The sequence below is a fragment of the Macaca nemestrina genome, chromosome 1, assembly GCF_043159975.1.
Source record: "Macaca nemestrina isolate mMacNem1 chromosome 1, mMacNem.hap1, whole genome shotgun sequence".
Lineage (NCBI taxonomy): Eukaryota > Metazoa > Chordata > Mammalia > Primates > Cercopithecidae > Macaca > Macaca nemestrina.
The window spans coordinates 118752373-118771030 of record NC_092125.1 but is presented as its reverse complement, the minus strand read 5'-3'; the positions used below and the strand labels follow the sequence as shown (position 1 = coordinate 118771030).

Below are 18658 nucleotides of genomic sequence, written 5' to 3'. Positions count from 1 at the left end.
AGGCTGTATTTGGTTTATCCATCCCTTAGTAGAAGACTCTTGGTTGCTTCCAACTCCTTACCAGGAACAATGTTTTAATGTTCTCTTACATGAGAACTTCTCTGGATTGTAACTACTGTGTCAAAGAGCAGATGCACACTTAATACACACACAAATTGCAACTTTGCTCTCCAGAATGGCCAAACCAATTTATACCCAAGCCAGTCATACCTAAGGGTCCTCATTTCCCCTTGTGCCCTGACATGGCTGATCTCATGTTATCATGAGATTCTAGCTTTAAAACGTTGTACCAGACATAGGCAGCACAAGATCGGCCACCCTGCATTTGGTTCCCCTCTTAGATTATCTCAAGTTGCCCTCCGTGCCACGAGACTGAATTGTGAAAGCACCAAACTTAACTTCATGTGGCTTCACCACAGGCTCAAAAGGCTCAATGTGATCTCAAGTTGGGTCTGCTTTCTTGATGACATAAACTCCAACTATGGCTTGGGATTTCAGAGAACAAAACCATGGTTTCACCCTTAGAAGCATGATAGAGTTCATTATGGAAGGAACCAAGAGGAATGGGGAATCATATTGTAAAGATAATAAAGCATCTTCGTGGGTTACGTTAAAAAAAATTAGTGAAATTATTACAAACCCTCCAAATAGAAAGGTAATTTAAGGCCTGTGCATGGAATAGTCTGACTTTAGGAATCATATTCACTCAGGAAATCAAGAAAAAACTGGAGTAGTTTGAAAACTATGACTCATTCTTGCACTTAGGACGTGAGCAGTTGAAGAATATAAAGAAAAGTCAAAATCAATTAATCTGTAGAAGGAGACAGATTTCCTTCAAAGGAAAATTGAGGTCTCAGATGACAAGATGGGCTGATTTAGAAAGACGATGATGGAACGGAGGGGATGTTTTGCATGTTACTATACCACAAAGAATGAATTGGGCCCAGTGAAATACAACAGAAAAAGCAAGATTGGAGAGAGATGGCTGGAAAGACTTCCCAGAAATTGCTGCAATCCAGGAAATGCTTGAGAAGTCCCTTCTTAACCCTGCAGATAAAAGGTCTGTACTAAAGACAGTTGGGGGAACCACCCTTGCAGACTGGAACCACTGGACCAAGGAGCCAGACAAATCTGGATCGATATAAGAGTGGAAGACTATGAATTCGTGTAAAGCACTGAGTTTCAGGATGATGCAGTCATTATGGGGTGAGATGAGATAGGGCTCATGTCCTGAGAGAGTGCATTTATCAATTTATGGAATTGCTATTTATGGGACTCTATGGGAAGATGCTGCAAAGATGAGACCAACAACAAGAGCACGACAGAGGTCAATAATAGATTGAGACCAGCCCTACATTGGATGCTGGTCTGATGGGAGACATCTTCTAGTTGGGATGATCTGACACAGGAAACTGGGGATGGTGATGATTGGTGTACAATGGGTGCTTTGGGCACACTCAGACCTCGTTAATTTTCTCTAAGAGACAAAATCAGGAGGAATAAGTACTTTTAAATGTCTGTGGCAGAAATCAAAGAAAAAGTGAAAAAGAGGAAAACATTTAACTGCAGCTGTAAGTGTAAGCCCTACATGGTTAGAGAAGGAAATAGATGCTCAGGATACAGGTTAAACTGTTAGAAACTCACTGAGCCTTCCTGAGAGGAGTAGGTGAAGAGAAAAGCGAATGAGACACCAACAGCAGATCGCACCTCTATTTAAAAATGTGGAACAGAAAGAAATGCTATAACACACAAACTCTGGGGAAAGATGGAGCTAAGATGAGGCACTTCCGTGGCCAAGGCAGCCGAGGCCCTGTGTGGCCCAGAGCACAGAGATGTCCAGGTGTGGACTCACTGGGCCAGACTTACATGGTCATGGGCCCTCAGTGGGCCCTGGGACACTGCCTTGAGAAAATCAACCATAGCTTCAGTTGATTAATCGGCTAAAGGTTGAAACAAATGTGTATATGAAGAGAAAATCTTCCCTAGCAATGTGCCTTGGCACTCAAATGTTTACCAACTCCAACACCCATGAGAGGGGCCAAGAGCGCCCAAGAGCACCCCTCAACACCCACAGCCTCATTGTCATGGTGCCCAGCAGGACACAGCCCACCAAGCCCCAACCCTGTCTGCTTCAGCCACCACACAAGGCCCAAATCCCAGGTCACCCTAAGCACCCAGCTCTCATCCCCATGTGGTGCATGAAACACTCTTTCATTCCCTTCCCTCACTCCCCATCTCAGTCTCCCTTCAGCAAACAATCCTAGCTCCTTACTCTCTTCCCTGAACAGCCCCTCACCTTCCCACTGTGGTGGGTACCTGGCTTTCCGTTGACCAGGCCTCCCCAACTGTCTTCCCACTGGGCATAGGGGAGGGACAGGAGTCCTCCTCATTCCTTGCCAAAATTTCCAGATCATTGTTCCCCAACCCCTCCCTAAAACTCCCAGTTCCTGTGACTCTCCTGCAGGATAAACCATCCGGTGACTCCTCCCCCTCAGACCTCCCTGTGGCTCTGTTCTTTGAAGAGCTCATCACTGGGCTCCTTGTCTTTCTCTCCACCCACTTCTCCCATCATTATTCTTAGCGATTCCCTTCTAAACCCCAGCCTCTCAGCTCCTTGGCCTCCTCTCCTGCACTGACTGTCTCCTCTGCAAACTTCAGTCACCCATGCCCATGGCTGAAGTTCTTGTCACCGATGATTGCACCCCTCCATGCTCATGATTGCAAGCATTCTCATCCCTTGCCTTAGGATTTTCCATGAACATAAACATGTCATCTGTGAATAAAAATAACTTATTTCTTCCTTTCCAATCTATATGCCTCCTAGTTATTTTTCTTTCTTTATTGCCCCGATTTGGAACTCCAGTACAATGTTGAAGACTTGATGCTGAACAGTACACTTTATGCTTCCTGTGTTCCCAGATCATCCACTCTAATAACGCAAGCAGAGGGAGAGACAGAGAGAAGGCGGATGACCATTATCAGGAAGGAAAGAGGTGACATCACTATAGGTCGAAAAGGTCTTAAAAGATAATAAGAAAATATTATGAATAATTTTTGCCAATAAATTTGATTACTTAGATAAAATGGAAAAAATTCTTGAGAGATACAAATTATCAAAATGGCACAAGGAAAAATAGAAAATGTTAAAATATCTATATCAACTAAAAAATGTAATTCATAATTTAAAATCTTCCTGCAATGAAGGTCCAGAGGGTGAATTATTTCAAATATTCGAGGAGGAAATAATGCCTCTACACATAAGAAAGGGGATAGAAACAGTTCTTACTTTTTGAAGCCAATATTACCTTGATATATCAGAAACAGAAAAGAGAATAAATAAAACTATATTCCAATATCCATCATGAACATAAAGGTAAAAATTCTTAATAAAATCCAATCTAATCTAACAGTAAAAAAGGGTAATACACCATGACCAAATGGAGCTTATCCCAGGAATCCAAAATTGGTTTAACATTCAAAAATCAAATTATGTAATTTACCATGTTGACAGAGTTAGAGAAAACTCATATGATCATCTTAATAGATGCAGAAAAAGCATTTGGCAAAATTCAATACCCACACATAATTTTTTAAAAAAATTCTCAGCAAACTAATAATAGAAGAAAATTTCTACCTGATAAAGGACACCTATGAAAAACTTACGCTAACATCATACTCAGTAGCGAAAGACTAAATGCTTTCTGAAATACCCGAAATAAGACAAAGAAGTCCACTCTTGTCCAACATTGTACTGGAATTCCAAATCAGGGCAATAAAGAAAGAAAAATAATTAACAGGCCTATAGATTGGAAAAAAGGAAATAAATTATTTTTATTCACAGATGACATGTTCATGTACATGGAAAATCCTAAGAAATCTACAAAAAAAAGTTTCCCAGAGCCAATAAGTGAGTTTAGCAATTTCCCAGCATATGAGATAAATATTCAAATATTAACTGTACAGTATTCCTATAAATAGTAATGAACAACTAGAAATCTGAATTTTAAATTTACCGTTTGCAATATCATCAAAAGTATAAAATACTAAGAGATAAATTTCACAAAATATGTGTAAGACCTGTATACTGAAAACTACAAAACACAACTGGGAGAAATTTTAAAAGATCTAAATAAATGGAGAGAAATACCATGTCCATGGATGAGAAGACTCAATATTAAGATGTCACATCTCCCCAAATTGAGCTATAGATTCAATGCAATCAGAATTTTTTTGTTTTTGTTTTTTGTTTATTGAGACAGAATCTTGCTCTGTCGCCCAGGCTGGAGTGCAGTGGCGCAATCTCAGCTCACTGCAACCTCTGCCTCCTGGGTTCTCAGCCACTCTCCTGCCTCAGCCTCCCAAGTAGCTAGGACTATAGGCGCTCGCCACTACACCCGGCTAAGTTTTTGTATTCTTTAGTAGAGACGGGGTTTCACTGTGTTAGCCAGGATGGTCTCGATCTCCTGACCTCATAATCCGCCCGCCTCGTCCTCCTAAAGTGCTGGGATTACAGGCATGAGCCACTGCGCCTGGCCGCAATTGGAATTTTTTTAAAGGAGGAGTTTTTGATAAAATAAGGACAAGTTGATTCTAAAATTTATATGGAAATGCAAAGACCTGTAATAGCCAAAGAAATTTTGAAAAAAAGGAACAAAGTTGGAGGACATGCACTATCTGATTTCAAGACTCACAGTAATCAAGACAATGTGCTATTGGCACAGGATAGAATGATAGAACATGATAGAATCTAGAAATAGAATTTCAACCAAGTTAGTAAGGTCATTTAATGGGGAAAGGAAAGTGTTTCCAACAAGAGGTGCTAGAACTAATGGATATCCATATGAGCTTTATATAATCTTGTGCTCTCAGCACTTAGAGCAGAACAAGGCACGGTGCAGGCTGCTTGTTGAATAAATGAATAAAAGAACAAATAGCTATATAAAGACTAGTTTAGGCTGTGTCTGTGCAACGCAGCCTTCTCTCCAGGCAGAGGGGCAATGGGCTCCCAGTACCATGCAGTGCAGGAAAGTCATGAGATATATGCTACTTAACTAACACACAGAAGAGTACACTGGTGAGTGGTATTTCTTTATACCCCTGGCAGCAGAGAGGGCTCCTCTACATTTAAAGCTACTTCTACCTTAGGGGCACTTCCATAGGGCCTAGGAACAGAGGATCACTGGGAGCACCAGTGGTGATATGAGCTACAGAAAAAATATTCACTTGCTGCAAATTCCTCCAAGAACTTCAAAATATACCCACTTTTCTCTTGGCCCACAATTATACAGGTACCCCCAAATTCCTTGGGGCCTAAATTAGGTGATCTCTCTACCTCACACAGTTGTGTGAACTTGAACATTTAAAGTGACTTACTCTAAGGCAGGGGTCCCCAACCCTCGATCCATGGACCAGTACCCAGTATCAGTCCATGGCCTGTTAGGAACTGGGCTGCACAGCAGGAGGTGAGCTGTGGGCAAGCAAGTGAAGCTTCATCTGTATTTACAGCTGCTCCCCATCACTCACATTACTGCCTGAACTCTGCATCCTGTCACATCAGTGGTGGCATTAGATTCTCATAGGAGCATGAACAGTATTGTAACTACACATGCCTGGGATCTAAGTTGCATGCTCCTTATGAGAATCTAATGCCTGATGATCTGTCACTGTCACCCCCAGATGGGATTGTCTAGTTGCAGGAAAACAAGTTCAGAGCTCCCACTTATTCTATATTATTGTGAGTTTTTAAATTATTTCATTATGTATTATAATGTAATAATAATAGAAATAAAGTTCACAATAAATCTAATGCACTTGAATCATCCCAAAAGTATCCCCCCTACCCCGGTCCATGGAGAAATTGTCTTCCAAGAAACCAGTCCCTGGTGCCAAAAAGGTTAGGGACCGCTGCTCTAAGGTACTACGACTCTGACTCCCAAAGTCACACTCAATGTCATTTGAAAAATTCCTGCAAAAGTTGTTAACCAATGTGGAAATGAGAGGAGAAATGGTCATTTCAGCTGAACAGAACAGGAGTTGGAGACACTCTAATCATCCCAGATAATTTCTATTGTATATTTATAAATTTATCTTTTCTATAATTAGATTTGCTCAGTAATAACAATGAAGTCCCCTAGTTCTTTAATTAGTTAGTACTTTTAACCCCCATGGATATTAAGATATCAAAAAGCTGAATTTGAAATGCAGATTTGAACTATAATGTATTCATCCCAGCATGCTGTGCAATTTTGCATTTATGTCTTTTGTTGTGTGGATGATGTTGTGTGGGTAACAATGAAGATGAAATCTTAGTGCCAACTACCTTGTGTATATAAAAATCTTTCCCTCTCTCTCTTTTAAATTAATCATGGAAGCGCTAAAGCCAACTTTTTCTGCATTTCTCAAAAGAGACTGATGATCCTCAACACAGGCACACAGAAGATACAAACACACACATAAATACATCCACATTTAGAGACAATTTGTAAAAACCAATTGAGGGTCATTTTTTTTTCTTTGGCAAAATGAATGCTTTCTGGAGAATTCCTTAAAATAAACATTAAAAATTGCACTGATTTTGTATTAAAGTAACAAAAGTTCAATTTATATGTAATGTCTTAAGGATACATCAACATGTAAAGACAGATATGCTAGTAAAGATTTGACAATTACTCCTATATATGGCATCACAATTTTTGCCATAACAACAGTATAATTTCCAGGAAGAGTCCGTTCAGAGGGCCACCTGAGCCCCAGTCTCCTTTCCAATTCTGCAATGAGCCCATACGTTTGCTGATTACCCCGCAGGTCTTGGATCCAATTTAACATTTGGTTGGTGGCAGTTGTAGAGGAAAACGTGGCACAGCAGATTGGAAATTTGCAAACCTCCTGGAAAAGCTATTTGCTAAGCTTGTGTCAAATATGCCTGAGTAGGCTGTGGCAGCTGCAAAATCTAGGCGCCCGGGGTGCAGATGGTGTTCCTGTCACGTGGCCAAGGATTGGCTGGATCCTTCACATCACAGAGCCCCTCAGCCAGCGGGGCTGGGTCCTTCCTGTAGGGCACCTGCATCCCACTCCATCCACTGCCACTGCCACTGCCACTGCCACTGCCACCCAAGCCTGTGCTGTTGACACAGGCATGGTGAAAGAGAAGGGTACAGAAGGTCAGGTTTCTTGTGCCCCTGCATTTACTGCAACAAGCTATGACATGGGCTTGGAAGGAGCATGCTTTCCCAGCAGCACCTAGAATACTTAGAAAACTCTTAGTTACTACCCAAAATAGACACTTCCCTCCAGCAGTGCAAATCCTTCCCCATCCCACTCAAAAGGTATCAACTGTCTCATCTGGCACCTCTGACTCCTGCCAATCTGGATTTTCTGCCTTCCTAATTCTGCACAGAACTTCAGCTTCTAGCAAGCCTTTCTGGCTTCTTCACACAGCTCATAACATTCTTCTACATTGTGGCTTGTCAGTACTCACAGGCTCTTTGATTTATTCAATCAGCCATTGATTCACATATTCATTCCATAAATATTTACTGAGCATCTACTATATGCCAGGTGCTGGGGAGGCAATTGTGAGAAAGCCCTACAACGGTAAATAAGACAAACAAGGTCCTGCATGTAAAACTTTCCATCTAATCAGGAAGATCAGCAAACAGGCACATAAGGGGAAAGATAAAGAAATGAAGATGCTACAGGGGCGCACAGTAAGATTCTTTAGCAGACTTGCAAGTCACAGAGGCTTCATGGAAGAGCTAATGTCTAAACTGAAGCTAAAAGATGAGTGGGCCTTAGGCAGGTCCAGAGTAGCACGGTGAGGGTGGGTTTGAGAGGGGAGTGACCCTCAGGGAGACCAGGGGCTCCAGAGACCATATCCTAGCAAACTAGAACAAGTGCCAGAGAGGAAGTGGGGTTCTACTCGTGTGTGTTTCTTTTCATATTGTTTTGTGTGTGCTTTTGAATTTATGTCTGCATTCTATCTCATATATTGTTTTATCCTCCCTGTAAGAGCCCATTCTTAACGCAGAGCTTAGTAAGCACAGGTGATGCTACATAACATGTTGGTGAATCGATTATAGCTATTTGCTAATTTGTTGAGGCAGAACAATCTTTCTATAGCTTGCCATGTGCTGTCAGTCAGGCTGCCTGGCAGCAAAGGACTCAGCCTGGGCCCCTGGTTACAGAAGGGACTGCCTTGTGCTTAGAGAATGATGTCCAAATGATGGCCACTTCCTTTATTCTGGAATAACTCCGTCTTGAATAAAAGATATTCCCATCTCCCCTGACTTTTTGGGAAGTAACAATAATTCACACTCCAGTGCAATAGAGAAGAAATGGAAAGGAGTTGATTGGCGGGCATTTAATAATTCACTAATGGACATTTCTCAGATGTTAGCTTTCTGGGTCTCTGGGCAGGATTCAACACTGAAACCACTCCTTCCTCCTCAAAGCACCCTTCCCTCTTGGCTTCTGAAATACAACACCCTTCTGCACCTCCTCTTGCTGCTCCTTCTCAGTCGTCTTTAAAGGTTCATCTTCTTCCACCCAGCCTTCAAATGACAGCAGGTCTCAAGGCTCATTCACAGATCACCTTATTGTCTCACTCAATGTTTTCTTCCTTGGAACTTTCTTAAACCCTGTTTTCCCAGTGATCAGCTCATGGGTGATTACTATCAAATGTGTAGCTTCAGCTGAAGAAGGCTCAGGCAGTTGTCATGTTTTGGCTGCTTAGCATCCAAACCTCTTTCCTATTCACGGAGAATTCCTCTTCTTGCAAGTCTTCACAGGGAGCAGAGCTTCACTGCACAATAGGAGCTGGAGGTGTTGTATAATAACAGCTTCCCCAGCATACAGCACAGCTAGGACATAAGCAAGAAACCCAGGCGCAACCAATCAAAGGTTCATTTAGAGACTCAGTCTAAATCTGTCCAGGTGACAAAGTGAGGATGACAGCTGGAACAACAGCCTCCACAGACCAGCTCTGGGGTGTCTGTGATGTAAGATGCCACATCCTGTGTTCAACAGCAGCTGCAGAGGAAATAGCAGTATCTTCCTGTCACCTGACTGCTCCAAGGTGGGATATTGGCCCAGGTTCTGGACATATAGCTTCCTTTTGATTCTTCCTGCCCACTTCACAAGCGTGGCTCTTTAGGCCTCCTGGTGATTCCATGGGCTACCCAATATCTGTTCAGCAAATCCCTGTTCTGCTTAAATAAGCCAACATCAGTATCCATTCTGGTGATGGTGGCCCAACTCAGAGAAAAGTTCCCAGCTGGCTCTGTTCTGTTCCATCTTCACACCCAGTTACCCTCCATCAGCTGTTTTCAAGATGTAGTCCTGTCTTTGTCCATTTTTTACTGCTATAACAGAGTACCACAGACTGGGTATAAAGAAAACGAAAAAATCTCTGGGTATAAAGAGATTTTTTTATACAGAAGAGAGATTTCCTTGACTCAAGGTTCTGGAGGCTGGCAAGTCCAAGATCAAGGGGCCACATCTGGTGAGGACCTTCATGCTTCATCACAACATGGCAGAAGGCATCCCATGATGAGAAAAGGCAAGGGGGGGAAAAAGTGCATGACACACTCTGAGAGAGAGAGAAATAGGAGCAGAGCTCATCCTTTTATTAGGGGCCCACTCCTGCAATAACTAACCCGCTCCCACGGTAATGGCATTAATTTATGCATGAGGGCAGAGCCCTCATGACCCAATCACCTCTTAAAGTCCCCACCTTCTAATATTATTACTTTTGCAATTAAATTTCTACACAAGTTCTGCGAGGAACATTTAAATAGCAGGTCCCCAGGCACCTGGGGGTTGCTGAGGCACTTTCAGGAGGTCTGCAAAGTCAAAATGATTTTCATTAAATTCATAAAATCACTAAGACATTATTTGTCTTTTTCACAGTGTTGACATTTCCAGCAAGGATACAAACAGTAGTGTGAGGCTGTGGCATGGAGCTGTAACCATAGCATCGTGTTCTTCACCATCGTGCCCTTGCAGAAAAATAAAATAAAATAAAATAAAATTTAAAAAGCCAGTTTTGTTTAGGAATATCCTTTTTGAAAAAGTAAGGAATATTAATTTTATTAAATCTTCACTCTTAAATACACAAAATGTGAATGCTGCTGCCTCACATTCTGCCCAAGGCCCCCACCATCTGTTCACAGAGCTTACGAGTCCCCATTAGTGAGTAATGGGGCCGTGGGTAGTGCCCTGGCTCAGTGAGGGCCCACACCATAGACAGTTCTGTGTTTTCACTCCCTGGTCCTTGCAAGCCAAGACAAGAGCCTTTTCCCTCTTACAAAGACCCTAAGTCCTTCCACTCCTTCCTCCCCTAACCAAGTTGCCTTTCACCTTTTGCTCACCCTTCCTAACACTGGTCCTAACTAGTTCTTGAGAGCAGAGAACCTCACTCTGCAGGCATTCAACAGACATCTTTATCTGACCTTAAGCTTTGCTGTATCTTTTTTTGTTATTGTTTCTATTTGGGGTGGCCTGGAGGAAGAGAAACCACTACATGGGACCCAAAAGTAGAAGGGTAGGAAAATGCACAGAAAGCAGATTAATATTTCAAATAACACTTAGCTGCACTTGCAATTCAGAACGCTGACTGTTCGGATGGTCTGTGGACGCTCCTCTCAGCCTCTGACCCACACCCAACCTACCCTGGATCCACCTCCTTCTACCTGGAACATTCCCCTCACTTGATGCTTAGCTAGCTACCTCCTGCTTTTAACTCAAATCCCACTGAACTTAAAAACCACTTTCTCAAAGAGGTTTTCTTCCATGTTTCAATCTAAATTAGGTCATCTCCTCCGCTACAATAACCTGTCCTTTCCCTTCATAGATAGCATTCATCATAATTTTAATTTTATATTTATCTGTGTGTGTTTGTTTATTATTTCTCTCTCTCAGTAGATCATGGCCACCAGGAGGGCAGGACCATGTCTGCTCTGCTCAGCACTATATACCCATCAAGGAAGTGCTCAATATTAATTTATTTTAAAAATCAAGGAGAATAGGGCTATAACTAGTAGTCTTTTTAGACCTTTCGTTTTTCTAATGTATGCATTTGCAGCCACAAATTTCCCTCTAAGCCCTGCTTTAGCTGCATTCTATAAATGTTGACAGGTTGATAAATTGTACTTGCATTATCATTTCAGTTTAAATACTTTCTAACTTCACTCTTGATTTCTTTAGTGACACATAGATTATTTAGAAGTATATGGTTTAATTTCAATATTTTTAGTTCCTAAATTTTATATTATTGTTGATTTCTAATATAACTACATGGTTATCGGAGAACCTACTCTATATAATTTCAATTATTTGACATGTATTGAGACTTGTTTTATGTTTTATGGCGCAGTATAGGGGCTGTATTGGTGAACACAGCATACGCACCTGAAAAGAATATAGATTCTGCATTTGTAAGACGTAATGTAAGACGTATATCATTTAGGTCAAGGTGATTGATGGTGTTGTTCAGATCGTTTACAACTTTATTGCTTTTCTGTCTAATTGTTCTATCAATTGCTGAGAGAGGGGATTATACTTCACGTATTTTGAAGTTCTGTTATTAAGCACATACACATTTACATTTGCTGTGTCTTCCTGGTGAACCGATCTGATCCTTATGAAATGTCTCTTTTTTATCTCCGGTAATATCTTTTGTCTTAAAGTCTGTTTTGTCTGTATGTTCCTCTCTCTTAAGCTGATGTAAAATAGCACCATTTAAATTCCCACTTTTCTACATTCTCCCTCAATTTTTATCTCTATCTTGTTCTCTAATAGAGTGTGGAGCTGAAACAAATTAGAAAAGTGATATTAACCAAAAAGATTATTTTCTCTAATGCTGAAAGGAGAGGTATAACCAAGAGGCTGGTCCAGCTCCCATTTTCATCTCTGATGCAGCCATCACTCACCAAAGAGATAAGCTGCACAGCCTCCCTGTTCCCCAGGCTTTCCTCTGAAAGTTTTTCCCCTGAAAAGCAACTCTACCAATTTCTAACATTTTTATGTGTTTGACTTTATTAAACTTGGGGTTTTCAATAATGCATGAAAAGGAAATCATTTCATGGCTAATAAAGCAGTTGGAAGACAAACTTTTTGACTAGAGCATCTAACTGCGAACACAATCGATGCAACTTTAACAAGCATTTCAGTCTACTACAGATTCAGGGGAGACTTTCATAGCACTCTGAGGAAACCAGGTGCAAGGTTAACTGTGATTTTTCTTCTGTTTGAACTTTTCAGAACATCTATTCCTGTTACAGAAAAGAGCTGGCAATATCGATTTTTAGACGATAACACAGAAGACCCACAGAAGTTCCTCTAAACATTCTAGTTAATGAAGACTTGGGGGTTTTATTTTTTTCACTAAATTGCTATAGTTCGATTGCTGGAGGAACCTATTGCTAGTCTTAGATTATTTTCAGTCTTCTTGAAACTCACCAATGTCAATACAGTATGCCTAATGTCATTAAAAATAAATCCAAACCAGTTTCCATATGGCATGGGCCTTAAATATCATATCTTATTATCATAGGTACCTTCATGAATGTTTATGACAGGCAGCTACCTAGATGATGGGATTTGAGAGGGCCACAAAAGCCCTAACACCGTAGCAAACTGTCCCTCATCAGTTACTCTTTTGAGTGAGACATTTTCTTCAGAAGGCTCCTGTTAGGGCTCACCTGCCACTTCTGCACAAGCAACATTAAAATGTACTAACATGTCGAATGTTTATCTGATCCATTAGTGGTTCACCCTGCATGGGTCCCCATCACACTGTAAAGAATTTTTGCCTGTAAACTCCCCTCTGTTTAGTTCTTTGCTCTTCTCTCTAGGTAGCTCTGTGGTTTCCATTCTCATCACAAAACAGAAAATGTGAAAATGCCAAATATACATCTCCAGCCCTGGCCTCTTTTTCCAAATAATGCATTCCCATCTCTGGCTTCCAGATGGTCATTCTCACTAGGCTACCATTAGCTGAAACCTAACTGCAATGGCTAATTTTGTGTCAACTTGACTGAGCTAAAAGATGCCCAGATATCTGGTGAAACATTATATCTGGATGTGTTTCTAGGGGTGTTTCTAGAGAATATTTGCATTTGAATTGTCAAGACTGAGTAAAGAAGGTGGCCCTCACCAATGTGGGTGGACATCACCCAATCCGTGGAAGGCCTTAATAGTACAAAAACAGGAAGGAAGGGTAAATCCTCTCTCTCTCTCTCTCTCTTTAGTTAGGACATCCATCTCCTTCTACTGCCAGACATCAGAACTCCTGGTTCTCAGGCCTTCAGATTTGGGGATTTACACTAGTGGTCCCCCTGGGTTCTCAGGTCTTCAGCCTTGGATGAATTATACCACCAGCTTTCCTGGTTCTGCAGCTTGCAGATTACATATCTTGGGACCTCTTGGCTGCTGTAATCACACAAGCCATAATAAATCTCCTATCTATCTATCTATCTATCTATCTATCTATCTATCTATCTATCCATCCATTCATGCACCTATCCCATTGGTTCTGTTTCTTTAGATAACTCTGATGAACACACTAACTTTCCAAAACAAAATTCATTATCACTTCCACACTAATAAGCCCTAATTTATGCAGTGAATTATCATTTTTTTCAGTCAAAATAGGACTCCCCTCCTCTTCTCTCATTGAGGAATTCACAAAGCTCCATTTCTTCCTTTCCAGGTCTAGTATCCCCCAACAATAAGAAAGCAGAAGTTCTGAAGGACAAGCGGTGAGTGGACAAGAAGTCAGTAAGTGTGAGAAATGCCAGACATCATATCAGGCATGAAGACCCAAAAGGCTTATGGCCTTAGAGAATGACCAGTAAATCCTCAAATATATCTGGCGTACCACTGTGGGGCCCAGCAACTGTGTTACAGAGAAAGCATCCTGAAGGAAGTGATGCTTCCATTAAGGCCTGAAGGCAGGATAGGAATTAGCCTGCTAAATGGAGGCATAAAGGTACCTTAGGCAAAGGAACAGCGTGAGCAAAGGCATGAAGGCAAAATCATGATGGCAGCAGAGTTCTGAATCTTTTTGTTTTAGACAGAGTCTCTCTCTGCCACCATGCTGGAGTGCAGTGGTGCAATCTTGGCTCACTGCAACCTCCACCTCCCAGGTTCAAAACATTTTCCTGCCTCAGCCTCCCGAGTAGCTGGGACTACAGGCACGCGCCACCACGCCCAGCTAATTTTGGAATTTTTAGTAAAGACGGGGTTTCACCACGTTGGCCAGAATGGTCTCGATCTCTTGACCTCATGATCCACCCACCTCGGCCTCCCAAAGCGCTGGGATTACAGGCATGAGCTACCTTGCCTGGCCATTTCTGAACCTTAAAGATCAAGTTGCAGAGTGGACAATGTGGGGATGTGGAGGTGGTAGGAATTGAGACTGATGAAGCAGCCAGTGGTCAAATTATGAAAGACCTATGGATACACCCTTGCAATTTTTCTTATAAAAACCAAAGTTGTAAGCAATAAGATTACAAATTCATATTGGCATTTTGGATAGATACCTCTGGAAGCAGTGTGAAGCAGTGAGAGGGGAACAAGACTGGAGGCAGGGAAACCATGTGTGATAGATCGAATTATCAGTCCTAATTCTTCACTTCACTATAGTAACATTACACATCCACACCTCTTCCATGGCCTCATGGTGGGTGCCATTCATTTCCCACATGTTGACTTTGGACTCAATTTAGCCAGTAGGATATTAGCAGGCATAGCACAGGTAGAGATTTGAAATGTGCCTGCATGTTTGAGCTAATGCACTTGTGCTCCTGCCTTCCACCATGAGAAGAACATGTCGCTGCCTGCCTCTGGTGTCAATAATTCCAGAAGGATGACAGACAAATGGGGCAAACTTAAACCCAACATGCAGTTGGGACTTGAGGCAAGTCCAGCCAAGCCCAATCCAAGGTCATCGAACCACAGCCAACTTGTAGGCACTCAGATGAGGAAGAAATGTTTGTCATTGTAAATCCCTGGGTTTGGGGGTGGTTTGTTTCAAGAATTATTGTTAAAATGACTAATTTACATACCAGTTAAGAAGGTATTGAAAGAGAAACAAAAAGAAAAAAGAAAAAAAATGAATAAGAGGGTGATAAGGACTTAAAATAGGGTAATGGCAATAAAGATAAGAAAGAAGTAAATTGATGAAATGCCTAAGAGGTAGACTCTAAAAGACATGGTAAGCCAGGCACGGGGCTCATGCCTGTAATCCCAGCACTTTGGGAGGCCAAGGAGGGCAGATCATAAGGTCAGGAGTTCGAGACCAGCCTGGCCAGTATGGTGAAACCCCGTCTCCACTAAAAATACAAAAATTAGCCAGGCATGGTGGCACATACCTGCCATCCAGCTTCTTGGGAGGCTGAAGCAGGAGAATTGCTTGAACCTGGGGGGCAGAGGTTGCAGTGAGCCGAGATCACGCCACTGCATTCCAGTCTGGGTGACTGAGCGAGACTCTGTCTTGGGAAAAATAAATAAATAAATAATAAAAGGGTAACTGATTGGATATGGAAAGTAAGTCAAGGAAGCCTCATGGGATCATAGCTGAGACAACTGAATGGATGGAGAGAAATGTCACCCACTGAGTTGAGGGATGTAAGAGGGATGAAGAAGAAGCATATTTGGTTAGAAGATGATAACTCTAGTTTTGATATGGGGAACTTGAGCAACCTGTTGGGTATCCAAGTGGAGATGACTGGAAGTCTATTAGAAAAGAGGGAGAGGGATGTAACAAACTTGCTTTGGTTTGGTTTCTGCTCTTCATCTTTTGAACCTGCTTTGTATGTCAGAGACTCTCCCATTTTATGAATTTGGTGGGAGACCACCCCCTCTAATTCTCCAAAAGTCCAAAAGGCCAGATACTTACTCTCCATGACACCTGAGGTCATGAGTCACATGACCCAAGTACTGCCAATCAGCTAATTCAGCTCAATGCTTTGTTTCATTAGTGAAACAAAAAACAGGGGATAGTTGAAATTTCATTCAAATGACTCCAGTGACAACATCCAGCGTCCTATGTTGGTCCCAGCAGGGGTATCTGCATCCTGTGGGAGTGACCATAGTATACCCCACCCCATCCTACCCTGGCTGGCTCCTGCTCAATTTCTAAACCTGGTTCTCCAGCCCCAATGCAGGCTCCGTGAGCTATCCAATATCTTCCCTCAATCAATTCCTTTTCAGATTAAGTTGTCCAAAGTGGGTTACTGATGTTTGCACTGAAGAACCCCAACTAGTAAAGAAATTTGCAACAGGACAGAGCTGCAAGGAAATGGAGAGTTTGCTTGCAGATTGGTTATAAGTCTAGTCAGAATACTAAAATCCAGTTAATGTTCAGGGAATCTGGCAGTCTGTGGCTCACAGTGGTAAATTGCTCAAATTAAATGCTCATTTATAGTCACCTGGAATGAAGAATTCATTAAGGCAAAACTTTGAAGACCATATTGCTACTTGCATAGAATGAAATGAAGAGCTTGAGTCATACAGACTGTTGTAAATGTAGCTTTCCCCAAGAGAACAGGAGAGTTAAGGAGAAGAAAAAGAGGAAGAAGAAGAAGAAAAAGAGGAGGAGGAGGAAGAAGAAGAAGAAGAAGAAGAAGAAGAAGAAGAAGAAGAAGAAGAACAACAACAACAACAACAACAACAACAAGACGACAACGAAGACGACAAGCTTACATCTCTAAATGTCCCACGCAAAGACTTTCCAGTAATGTGCTGAAATGATATCTTATTTACAGTCTTTTAACGCTAACATAGCTGAAAGCCAAGCACAGAAGTGCATTGCCAAATTTCAACATCTGCTGAGTTGACATACTGAAGCAGCTCCATTGTCTGGGGTATATACCCCGAGGTTAGTCATCTCGCGCCAGGAAAATTTAGGACAGGGACACACACAAGGAGTTTAGGAGCAGAGGTTAAGAGAAGGGAAGGGAAGGGAAGGGGAGGGGAGGGGAGGGGAGGGGAGGGGAGGGGAGGGGAGGAGGGGGAGGGGAGGGGAGGGGAGGCAGCTCTCTATCTAGAGAGGAGTCTCCCAGCAGAAAACGACTGGCTGATGGAGGATGAACTGGGTTTTATAGTCCAGCTTGAGGAGCTGGCGTCTGATTTACGTAGGGCTCACAGATTGGTTGGATCGGGATGACGTTTACACAGTCCCGGGGAAGGCTGGCCACCCTGCCCTAATCTTATTATGTCAATAAACTCTCCTGCTGACCGGTGCCATCTTGTCTGCTTTTTACTGTACACGTGGCTGATAAAGAGAAGGGAATACGGGGCCACCATTTTGAACATGATTGGCACAACTACCGGCATCTATCAGCTCGATTTTACAGGCTGCTCTTTGTTAGAAGGGACAATGATTTGGGGCTGCTTTTCATTAAAAGGAAAATCTTACGGAGGACTTCCCTACCCTCACTATCTGCCTAAGTAATTTCTTAACTCCAATATCAAAACTCCCTAGGTATGTTATATAAAGGATAGGGCATTGTTCAGAAAAGACTGTGGCCCCTAGATGGCGCACGATGGCTGACGCCTATAATCCTACACTTTGGGAAGTCAAGGCAGGAGGATCACTTGAGCTCAGGAGTTTAAGACTAGCCTGCACAATATACTGAGACCTCGTCTCCACAAAAAAAATTAACTGAGCATGGTGGTCCACACCTGTAGACTCAGCTATTCAGAAAGCTGAAGTGGGAGGACCACTTAGTCTGGGAGGTGGAGGCTGCAGTGAGCCAAGATTGCACCACTGCACTCCATCCTGTACCACAGAGAAAACCCTGCCTCCACCCCACAAAAAAAAGACAGCGACCTCCAAAATTGTAATAAGGACATTTGGGAAGATCTGGGAGACTCACAGAACACCAAACATGGAATCCTCTGGGTCTCTCTTGCCAGCTGAAAGGCGTGTCCCTCCCTTGTCTGAGGAGGTTGCTCCTGCGCGGTTCGAAGATGCTCTAGCTCTGTGCACAGACTTCCTCACAGAAAGAAGCCAGCTCTGCTCATGCCCCTTTCCTCCACGCCATAGCTCATTGCTCATAAGTCTATAAATAGAGTCAGACTCTCCCATGACCTGGAAGCAGGAAGTGGAGCTTTTGATTACTTAAAAAGTTAAATCCCCATCAAAAGACTTTCAGATAAGCAGATTCTAAGGTGGAGATTAGCAAGCAAGACCTTTATCAGGAAGTGAGCTTGAGACCACGCCAGTGGAGCAGAAGGGACAGAAGCAGCCTTGGGCAAGGGAGCAGTTGTGCTGTGTGCACAACTGGCGCTGCTCCGGAGCTAGATGGTCATTTAGAGCTCTTCTGAGTTGGAACCAAGGAGTCAGGCTTTGTTAACCCAACTTTGACCAGTCATTGGATGTGGCTGCTTCACGATGGGGACATGACCTTGGGCTAGGGACATTTCTTCACTGAAGGCATCCCCAGAGTGAGCTGCTGGCTGAGGGCCCACTCCCAGCAGCTGCGAGAGTAAGTCCTTCATTTCTGAGAGGGGATACAGTGGTGTACCACAGGGTCCAACACTGTGCATTATTTTAAATCAGCCTGAAATTAATCAGGAGTATGCTCACCAGAAATCAGGAGACAGTGTGCTATCTCCAGCCATTGCAAGTGGCCCTAATTGCTGTATTAGTTGT

General features: G+C 42.5%; 1 long non-coding RNA gene across 1 annotated transcript in view; it reads right to left on the bottom strand.

Moving 5' to 3' along the window:
- LOC139360278 (uncharacterized) overlaps positions 1 to 17962 on the bottom strand; it is a 101522-nt gene extending 83560 nt beyond the window's left edge. The window contains exon 1 of the long non-coding RNA XR_011617621.1: positions 17880 to 17962. This is a non-coding gene — a long non-coding RNA (uncharacterized lncRNA). The remainder of the gene's footprint in view (positions 1 to 17879) is intronic.
- Between the last annotated feature and the right edge of the window lie 696 nt (positions 17963 to 18658).